An 11,412-nucleotide genomic window follows, 5' to 3' on the forward strand; every position below is an offset into this window, starting at 1 on the left:
ATATATATACAATGGGCTGTCGCCCCGAGGACCCCTTAGTCCATGACTCCCTCACCACCTATGCATGTTGTCATCCCCGAAGGGCGGAAAATGAATATGTATAAGCCTAGGGAACCCCTTCTATCAGACTCTATGTTGAAGACCCTCTCGATTGATCTTCAATTTATACACGCCCATGCAGTGGATAAATCAAAAGGTCAACATGGATACACAGCCAAGGTCAGGAGTTTCCGACAGACAGAATTGATCTGGCCTTTAATGAAGTCATCCATGCAAATATCTTCTCTGTCAGCGCAGTCTCCCCAGAGTTAATGAGCCTTTGGGTACATCGTCGAGCTACAGATCCCCTACTCCCGCATTTTAAAGTGTCTTACATGTTCCTTTTTACATGCACTGCCATAACCTGGAAACCACACAAGGCCAGGAGGTCATCTCAGACTACATGTTTGTTGGGAAACATAGTAATTTCAAAAAATTCCTACGCTCACGCAAGAACATGGTGATGCATAGCAACGAGAAGGGAGAGTGTTGTCCACGTACCCTCGTAGACCGAAAGTGGAAGCGTTAGCACAACGCGATTGATAACCAATAGCGGAACCTGGATGCTCATATTGGCTCCCACATATTCTATGAAGATCTTTATCGGTCAAACCGCATAACAACATACGTTGTTCCCTTTGTCATCGGTATATTACTTGCCCGAGATTCGATCGTCGGTATCTCAATACCTAGTTCAATCTCGTTACCGGCAAGTCTCTTTACTCGTTACGTAATGCATCGTCTCGTAACTAACTCATTAGCTACATTACTTGTAAGGCTTATAGTGATGTGCATTACCGAGAGGGCCCAGAGATACCTCTCCGACAATCGGAGTGACAAATCCTAATCTCGAAATACGTCAACTCAACAAGTACCTTCGGAGACACCTGTAGAGCACCTTTATAATCACCCAGTTACTTTGTGACGTTTGGTAGCACACAAAGTGTTCCTCCGGTAAGCGGGAGTTACGTAATCTCATAGTCATAGGAACATGTATAAGTCATGAAGAAAGTAATAGCAACATACTAAACGATCAAGTGCTAAGCTAACTGAATGGGTCAAGTCAATCACATCATTCTCCTAATGATGTGATCCCGTTAATCAAATGACAACTCATGTCTATGGTCAGGAAACTTAACCATCTTTGATTCACGAGCTAGTCAAGTAGAGGCATACTAGTGACACTATGTTTGTCGATGTATTCACACATGTATTATGTTTCCGGGTAATACAATTCTAGCATGAATAATAAACATTTATTATGATATGAGGAAATAAATAATAACTTTATTATTGCCTCTAGGGCATATTTCCTTCAATGTTCCCGTTCTTTTATTGTCAATCATCCACATACACCTTTCTAGTGTCATACTGAGACAAGTAAGTCGTTAATGTTCACTCATTTATTTTGAAACATATAAATGGCCTTGTGGTTTGATCTCATCAATGTTAATTTCTTCTCTTTTTTGCGCAGCGACCGACATTGGATCGTAATCGCACTATTGCCGACGCAGGGCTTGGCTTATTTCTTCAATTCAAAGAGACACACTGAAAAGCAATGTACCAAATTGAAGAAGGTTCTAAATTATGCTCTAGCCAAGTGTAAGAACTTCATAGAGATGATAGCTGAGCATTTAAAATTCAAGTTCTTCACTAGCACTTGTTGCTATGAAAACAAAATGTGAAAACCTCTCATAGGTCTGGCTACTATGCCATGGCTATCATGGATGACTTTTTGAAGAAAAGAAAATATTTACATAATCATAGCCAGATCATCAAGTGGTCCGAAAAGTGCAGAGGGACATGGACATATGGGAACTATTAACAGAGCATGGGCGCCTCCAAAAGGTGTTGGCTATAATCATCAACAAAGCGATTGTAAATGAAGATGGGAAGTTCCACAACCAACTAGAGCGAGATGAAGAATGACTTCATCGAGTTGAGGACATATTGCGGTAATCGATTGCGAGCGATACACTGCTTCAAAACATCTTGATTCGTTGTTCATTATATGAGTTGAGACACACATGCTTATTTGTCGCCCTACACTTCTTATATTGTATGTTTTCTTCATTAATACTCTTAACTATTGTATCACCGTCGTAATATGATTGTTTGAATGCATGGGATGATCGAGTTCAAAATAATGCTTCAGCGCCATTAAAATGATGCATGACAACACAATAACGTTGTCGCGGTAGCAATTTCTCTATATGCTGACATCATTACCAGTGGCGGGTGGCAAAGGTGCCTGCCACTGCTAATACGCAACAGCAGTGGGCAGAGACAAAGCAGTGGTGGGCACAGACAAACAAATCACCCGGTAGCTCTTATAGTTGTGGTGGGCACAGACAAACAAACAAATCACTAGGCTTTTTGCACCCACCACTGCTGGCATTCCTGCAGTAGTGCATCCTTCATACTCTAAAGAACAACATGGCATTCGAAAAATAAGCTCAATAGCATTTGATCAAACACCCGTCGGGCGTGGTGTCCTCCATGGACGTCGTCGACAAGGGGTAGAGTGTAGCTGGCTGCGGACAGGTCCTGGATGGACGGTGCCGTGGCAAAAGGCAAGTGGGCGCGTTGGTGCTGATCGCGGACATTCGGCAATGCTCGTGTGGTTGCCGGAGTGGTACAACGACGGTCTCAGAGGAGGAGGGTGTGAATGCAAAGCAAGGGGGAGAAAGGGAGGATTGGAAGAGAATGGGACCGTGAGGGGTGATTTTGTAGGCCGGGGATGTCGGAGTCCTACGTGGATATTGTCCGGACTCCTGCAAAGCCCCCCAACTCTGCTTCCATTTTTGCGGGAAAAAGTGTATCCAGACCGGTTGGCGGACCTATGAATACCCATGTTGGCCGGCAAAACACATCTGAATCGTGTGGTCCGAATGTATACGGGCGGTTTGAGGGTCGGCATTGGAGATGTCGTAAGAACTTTTAGAATTACAGTTTCATTGGGGCCTTAGCACGACGACTTCCTGACTGTCTACTACAACAAGTTTTGCCCGGCTGCATTGAAGGAGGGTTGTTGACGGCGGCGTGCCTTCGACTCGCTTCAGTGCTTGTAGTCGTCACTAGGTAGTCTATGAACATGGACATAACTTTTGTTACTTCTCGTGTTCTTTATACTGCCATATTATTTGATGAATACATCAGAAGTTTTCTTGAAAAAAAATGGTCTATGCTATGTTGAACCTTGTTTCCTACGTAGTACTATTTTGATACTTCTGCATGGATTACAATAAGGGTTTAAAGAGATCATGCACCTTCTTGACTTGGAGGGCACACCACGGCTTCATAGATCCCCCGTCAATGTACAGCTCCACTAGTCCGGCCCATATATATACAATGGGTCATCTCCCCGAGGACCCGTTAGTCCATGACTCCCTCACCGCCTATGCATGTTGTCATCCCTGAAGGGCGGAAAATGAATATGTATAAGCCTAGGAAACCACTCTATCAGACTCTATGTTGAAGACCCTCTCAATTGATCTTCAATTTCTACACGCCCATGTGGTAGATAAATCAAAAGGTCAACATGGGTACACGACCAAGGTCACAGAAGGTTATAGTTTTGTCCAGGAGTTTCCGGCAGACAGAATTGATCTGGCCTTTAATGAAGTCATCCATGCAAATATCTTCTTTGTCAACGCAGTCTCCCCAGAGTTAATGAGCCTTTGGGTACTTCGTCGAGCTACAGATCCCCTACTCCCGCATGGTAAAGTGTCCTTACTTGTTCCTTTTTACATGCACTGTCATAACCTGGAAACCACAGAAGGCCAGGAGATCATCTCAGACTACATGTTCCCATTCTTTTATTGTCAATCATCCACATCTGAACACCTTACAGTGACAAGTAAGTTGTTAATGTTCACTCATTTATTTTGAAACATATAAATGGCCTTGTGGTTTGATCTCATCAATGCTAATTTTTTCTCTTTTTTTGCGCAGCGACTGACATTGGATCGTACTCGCACTATTGACGATGCAGGGCTTGGCTTATTTATACGATTCGAAGAGACACCCTAAAAAGCAATGGACCCGATTGAAGAAGGTTCTAAATGATGCTCTCGCCAAGTGTAAGAACTTCATAGAGACGATAGCAGAGCATTTAAAATTCAAGTTCTTCACTAGCACTTGTTGCTATCAAGAACAAAATGTGAAAGCCTCTCCATAGGTCTGGCTAATGTGCCATGGCTATCATGGACGACATTTTGAAGAAAAGCAAATATTTGCATAATCATAGCCAGATCATCAAGTGGTCCGAAAAGATGCAGGGGGACATGGACATATGGGAACTACAGATCATCAAGTCAATATTAAACTTTTGTTTTGAATCTTATGGATCTGAATATTCTTGCCACAATAAATAAGATTACATTCATAAATATGTTGGGTAGCATTCCACATCAAAAATTCCGTTTTTTATCATTTACCTACTCGAGGACAAGCAGGAATTAAGCTTGGAGATGCTTGATACGTCTCCAATGTATCTATAATTTTTTATGTACTCATGCCATGTTTATAATATTTTTACATGATTTGGGTATGATTTTGTTAGAACTAACCCGGACTGACGTTGTTTTCAGCAGAACCACTGTGGTGTTGTTTTTGTGTAGAAATAAAAGTTCTCGGAATGCGCTAAAAATCAACGGAGAATATTTTTGGAAATATAAAAAATACTGGAGCAAAAAGCTACCGGAGGGGAGTCCTGAGGGCCCCACAAGGGTGGAGGGCGCGCTCCCCTGCCTCGTGGACTCTCTGTGGGGCCCCCTGACGTGGAACCGATGCCAAAAATTCCTATAAATATAGAAACCCCCGAAAACAAAACCAGATCGGGAGTTCCGCCGCCGCAAGCCTCTGTAGCCACCAAAAACCAATTGGGACCCTGTTTCGGCACCCTGTCGGAGGGGGGAACCATCACCAGTGGCCATCTTCATCATCCTAGCGCTCTCCATGACGAGGAGGGAGTAGTTCACCCTCAGGGCTGAGGGTATGTACCAGTAGCTACGTGTTTGATCTCTCTCTCTCTCTCTCTCTCTCTCTCTCTCTCTCTCTCGTGTTCTTGATATGGCACGATCTTGATGTACCGCGAGCTTTGCTACTATAGTTGGATCTTATGATGTTTCTCCCCCTCTACCTTCTTGTAATGGATTAAGTTTTCCCTTTGAAGTTATCTTATCGGATTGAGTCTTTAAGCATTTGAGAACACTTGATGTATGTATTGCATGTGCTTATCTGTGGTGACAATGGGATATTCACGTGATCCACTTGATGTATGTTTTGGTGATCAACTTGCGGGTTCAGTGACCTTGTGAACTTATGCATAGGGGTTAGCACACGTTTTTTTCTTGATTCTTCGGTAGAAACTTTGGGGCACTCTTTGAGGTTCTTTGTGTTGGATGAATCTGAGATTGTGTGATGCATATCGTATAATCATACCGCAGATACTTGAGGTGACATTGGAGTATCTAGGTGACATTAGGGTTTTGGTTGATGTGCGTTTTCAGGTGTTATTTTACTATGAACTCTAGGGCTGTTTGTGACACTTATAGGAATAGCCCAATGGATTGATCGGAAAGAATAACTTTGAGGTGGTTTCGTACCCTACAATAATCTCTTTGTTTGCTCTCCGCTATTAGTGACTTTGGAGTGACTCTTTGTTGCATGTTGAGGGATTTTTATATGATCTAATTATGTTATCATTGTTGAGAGAACTTGCACTAGTGAAAGTATGAACCCTAGGCCTTGTTTCGAAGCATTGCAATACCATTTTCGCTCACTTTTGTTACTTGCTACCTTGCTGTTTTTATATTTTCATATTACAAAAACCTATATCTACCATCCATATTGCACTTGTATCACCATCTTGTCGCCGAACTAGTGCACCTATACAATTTACCATTATACTAGGTGTGTTGGGGACACAAGAGACTCTTTGCTATTTGGTTGCAGGGTTGCTTGAGAGAGACCATCTTCATCCTACGCCTCCCACAGATTGATAAACCTTAGGTCATCCACTTGAGGAAAATTTTCTACTATCCTACAAACCTCTGCACTTGGAGGCCCAACAACGTCTACAAGAAGAAGGTTGCGTAGTAGACATCATCCGGCCCATATGTATACAATGGGATGTCGCCTCGAGGACCCCTTAGTCCATGACTGCCTCACCACCTATGCTTGTTGTCATCCCCGAAGGGTGGAAAATGAATATGTATAAGCCTGGGGAACCGCTTCTATCGTACTCTATGTTGAAGACCTTCTCAATTGATCTTCAATTTTTACACGCCCATGTTGTAGATAAATCAAAATGTCAACACGGATACACAGCCAAGGTCATAGAAGGTTATAGTTTTGTCCAGGAGTTTCCGGCAGACATAATTGATCTGACCTTTAATGAAGTCATCCATGCAAATATCTTCTCTGCCAGCATAGTCTCCCCAGAGTTAATGAGCCTTTGGGTACTTCGTCGAGCTATAGATCCCCTACTCCCGCATGGTAAAGTGTCCTTACATGTTCCTTTTTACATGCACTGCCATAACCTGGAAACCACATAAGGCTAGGAGGTCATCTCAGACCACATGTTCCCATTCTTCTATTGTCAATCATCCACATACGAACACCTTTCTAGTGCCATACTGCGACAAGTAAGTCATTAATGTTTTTATTTTGAAACATATAAATGGCCTTGTGGTTTGATCTCATCAATGTTAATTTCTTCTCTTTTTTTGTGCAGCGACCGACATTGGATCGTAGTCGCACTATTGCCGACGCAGGGCTTGGCTTATTTCTTTGATTTGAAGAGACACCCTGAAAAGCAATGGACCAGATTGAAGAAGGTTCTAAATGATGCTCTCACCAAGTGTAAGAACTTCATAGAGACGACACCAGAGCATTTAAAATTCAAGTTCTTCACTAGCGCTTGTTGCTATCAAGAACAAAATGTGAAAACCTCTCATAGGTCTGGCTACTGTGCCATGGCTATCATGCACGGCTTTTTGAAGAAAAGCAAATATTTGCGTAATCATAGCCAGATCATCAAGTGGTCCGAAAAGATGCAGAGGGACATGGACATATGGGAACTACAGAGCATGGGAAGTTCCACAGCAAAATGAAGATGGACATATGGGCGCCTCCGAAAGGTGTTGGCCAGAATCATCAACAAAGAGATTGTAAATGAAGATGGGAAGTTCCACAACCAACTAGAGCGAGATGAAGAATGACTTCACCGAGTCGAGGACATATTGCGGTAATCGATTGCGAGTGATACACTACTTTCAAAACATCTTGATTCGTTGTTCATTATATGAGTTGAGACACACATGTTTATTTGTCGCCCTACACTTCTTATATTGTATGTTTGCTTCATTAGTACTCTTAATTATTGTAGCACTATTGTAATATGATTGTTTGTATGCAATGGGATGATCAAGTTCAAAATACTGCTTTAGCGCCATTAAAATGTTGTACCACAGCAAAATAACGTTACCGTGGCAGCAATTTCTCTATATGCCGACATCATTACCAGCGGCGGGTGGCAAAGGTGCCTGCCACTGCTAATACGCAACAACGGTGGGCAGAGACAAAGCAGTGGTGGGCACAGACAAACAAATCACCCAGTAGCTATTATAGTTATGGTGCGCACAGACAAACAAACAAATCACTAGGCTTTTTGCACCCACCATTGCTGGCATTCCTGCAGTAGTGCATCCTTCGTACTCTAAAAAACAACATGGCGTTCAAAAAATAAGCTCAATGGCATTTGATCGAACACCTCTTGGGCGTGGTGTCCTCCATGGACGTCGTCGACAAGGGGTAGAGTGTAGCTGGCTGCGGACAGGTCCTGGATGGACGGCGCCGTGGCAAAAGGCAAGCGGGCGTGTTAGTGCTGGTCGCGGACATCCGGCAATGCCCGTGCGCTCGCCGGAGAGGTACAACGACGGTCTCAGAGGAGGAGGGTGCGAATGCAAAGCAAGGGGGGAGAGGGAGGATTGGAAGAGAATGGGACCGTGAGGGGGGATTTTTGTGGGCCGGGGATATCGGAGTCCTACTTGGATGTTGTCCGGACTCCCGCAAACCCCCCAACTCTGCTTCCAATTTGCGGAAAAAAGTGCGTCCAGACCGGTTGGCGGACCCATGCAGTGTTGGGGAACGTAGTAATTTCAAAAAATTTCCTACGTACACGCAAGATCATGGTGATGGCATAGCAACGAGAGGGGAGAGTGTTGTCCACGTACCCTCTTAGACCATAAGCGGAAGCGTTATGACAACGCGGTTGATGTAGTCGTACATCTTCACGATCCGACCGATCCAAGCACCGAACGTACGACACCTCCGAGTTCAGCACACGTTCAGCTCGATGACGATCCCCGGGCTCCGATCCAGCAAAGCTTCGGGGATGAGTTCTGTCAGCACGACGGTGTGGTGACGATGATGATGCTCTACCGGCGCAGGGCTTCGCCTAAACTCCGCGACGATATGACCGAGGTGGAATATGGTGGAGGGGGGCACCGCACACGGCTAAGGAACGATCCGTAGATCAACTTGTGTGTCTATGGGGTGCCCCCTGCCCCCGTATATAAAGGAGGGAGGGGGGAGGCCGGCCGGCCCTTGTTGGGCGCGCCAGGAGGAGGAGTCCTCCTCCTAGTAGGAGTAGGACTCCTCCTTTCCTACTCCTACTAGGAGGGGAAGGAAGGGGGAGAGGAGGGGAAGGAAAGAGGGGGGCGCCGCCCCCCCTCCTAGTCCAATTCGGACCAGAGGGAGAGGGGGCGCGCGGCCCTTCCTGGCCGTCCCTCTCTCTTCCCACCAAGGCCCATTAACTCTCCGGGAGGGGGGGGGGTTCCGGTAACCCTTCAGCACTCCGGTTTTCTCCGAAATCACCCGAAACACTTCCGGTGTCCGAATATAGTCGTCCAATATATCAATCTTTATGTCTCGACCATTTCGAGACTCCTCGTCATGTCCGTGATCACATCCAGGACTCCGAAAAAACTTCGGTACATCAAAACTTATAAACTTATAATAAAACTGTCATCGTAACGTTAAGCGTGCGGACCCTACGGGTTCGAGAACTATATAGACATGACCTAGAACCATTCTCGGTCAATAACCAATAGCGGGACCTGGATGCCCATACTGGTTCCTACATATTCTACGAAGATCTTTATCGGTCAAACCGCATAACAACATACGTTGTTCCCTTTGTCATCGATATGTTACTTGCCCGAGATTTGATCGTCGGTATCCAATACCCAGTTCAATCTCGTTACCGGTAAGTCTCTTTACTCGTTCCGTAATGCATCATCCCGTAACCAACTCATTTGGTCACATTGCTTGCAAGGCTTATAATGATGTGCATTACCGAGAGGGCCCAGAGATACCTCTCCGACAATCGGAGTGACAAAACCTAATCTCGAAATACGCCAACTCAACATGTACCTTTGGAGACACCTGTAGTACTCCTTTATAATCACCTAGTTACGTTGTGACGTTTGGTAGTACCCAAAGTGTTCCTCCGGTAAACAGGAGTTGCATATTTCTCATAGTTACAGGAACATGTATAAGTCATGAAGAAAGCAATAGCAGCATACTAAACGATCAAGTGCTAGGCTAACGAAATGGGTCATGTCAATCACATCATTCTTCTAATGATGTGATCCCATTAATCAAATGACAACACATGTCTATGGTTAGGAAACATAACCATCTTTGATTAATGAGCTAGTCAAGTAGAGGCATACTAGTGACTATATGTTTGTCTATGTATTCACACATGTATCATGTTTCCGGTTAATACAATTCTAGCATGAATAATAAACATTTATCATGATATGAGGAAATAAATAATAACTTTATTATTGCCTCTAGGGCATATTTCCTTCATGCAGACCCGCGTTGGATGACAAAACATGTCTGAATCGCGTGGTCCAAACATATACGGGTGGTTTGAGGGTCGGCGTTGGAGATGCCTTGAGCACTTTTAGAGTTACACTTTTCATTGAGGCCTTACCACGACGACAGCGGCGCGCCTTCGACTCGTTCCAGTGCTTGTAGTCGTCGCTAGGTGGTCTATGGACATGGATATAACTTCTGTTACTTCTCGTGTTCTTTGTACTGCCATGTTGTTTGATGAATAGCTCAGAAGTTCTCTTGAAAAACTATGGTCTATGCTATGTTGAACCTTGTTTCCAAAGTTAGATCACGTTGCATGGATTTAAGAATTCGGATATGAGGGTGGTGGCTGCGGACACAAAGAAACCAGGGGTGACCGGGCGCTGACAAATAGGGGGCCAAATTTGTAAAGTCACGGTTGTAAATGCTCCGAGCTGAATCAATCGTACTACTAGCTTTAATCGATGACTGAAAGTGAGGCTCGTACAAGGCCATGGGTATCTCTGCAAAGTTCAACAAACCACCATCTTTGCAAGGAAATTCGAATCTCTGCATAGTTCACAGGCCACCATGGCTTGGTGTCTCCAAGTCAGGGTCAAGATCAAGATCAGGGGTGTACTCTACTACCCACATCTGCACGTTCACATGCATGTTGGCTTCGGATCACACCACTTCCATTCAAATTTTGTAAAGGCACACATGCAAGGGAAGGGAATCAACATGTCTCAGGTTCCTGCTACTACTAGCACCACTAGTATAGGTTCTAATAATAATACCTTAGTCCGAGGTCACTGGCACTGCAAGTCAAAGTGACACCACCAATAAGTCCATCTACAAGGGGAAAAAAAATGTTCACAAATCCAGGACCACTTTGTACTACTAGCTGGCTAGCAGCAGCACTGCCAACCTGTCTGTATGGACAAGCCATCCATGCCGAATTCGAATTCGAAATTCCAACGGACCGATAGAGATTTTGCTGCCAGGGCAACAAGATCACATCGGGAGGGGGCGAGAACCATCTCAAGGGGGCATGTGTGGTGGAGTGAAGCAGTAGTAGATTCATATCCTGCTAGTTTTCCTTGGCATTCCAGATCTTGCAGTAGTAGATTCATATCTACATGCTTGACAAGTACTAACACGAATTACAATGCCTTGCTATAGTACTGCTAGTACAAGTTTTCCCCAAGTCAAAAGCAAGGGCAAGTACACTGCAAACATGCCCAGATTCCTCCTACTTGCTTCTAGGTCCTAGTGCCACCACCTTACTGCTAGTCAAAGTTCAAAATTCCGAGACATGCCCCCCCAAGCCAAATTTGAGTTCAAGCCCAAGAACAGGCCAAATTTGAATTCTGGGACCATTATTTGCAGACTTTGCTACCAGGAAATTTCAGAGAAGCTTACTAGTACTCCCTCTATTCCAAAATAGATGACTCAAGTTTATACTAACTTTAATACAAAGTTAGTACAAAGTCGGGTCAT

The sequence above is a fragment of the Triticum dicoccoides genome, chromosome 7B, assembly GCF_002162155.2.
Source record: "Triticum dicoccoides isolate Atlit2015 ecotype Zavitan chromosome 7B, WEW_v2.0, whole genome shotgun sequence".
In the NCBI taxonomy this organism is placed as follows: domain Eukaryota; kingdom Viridiplantae; phylum Streptophyta; class Magnoliopsida; order Poales; family Poaceae; genus Triticum; species Triticum dicoccoides.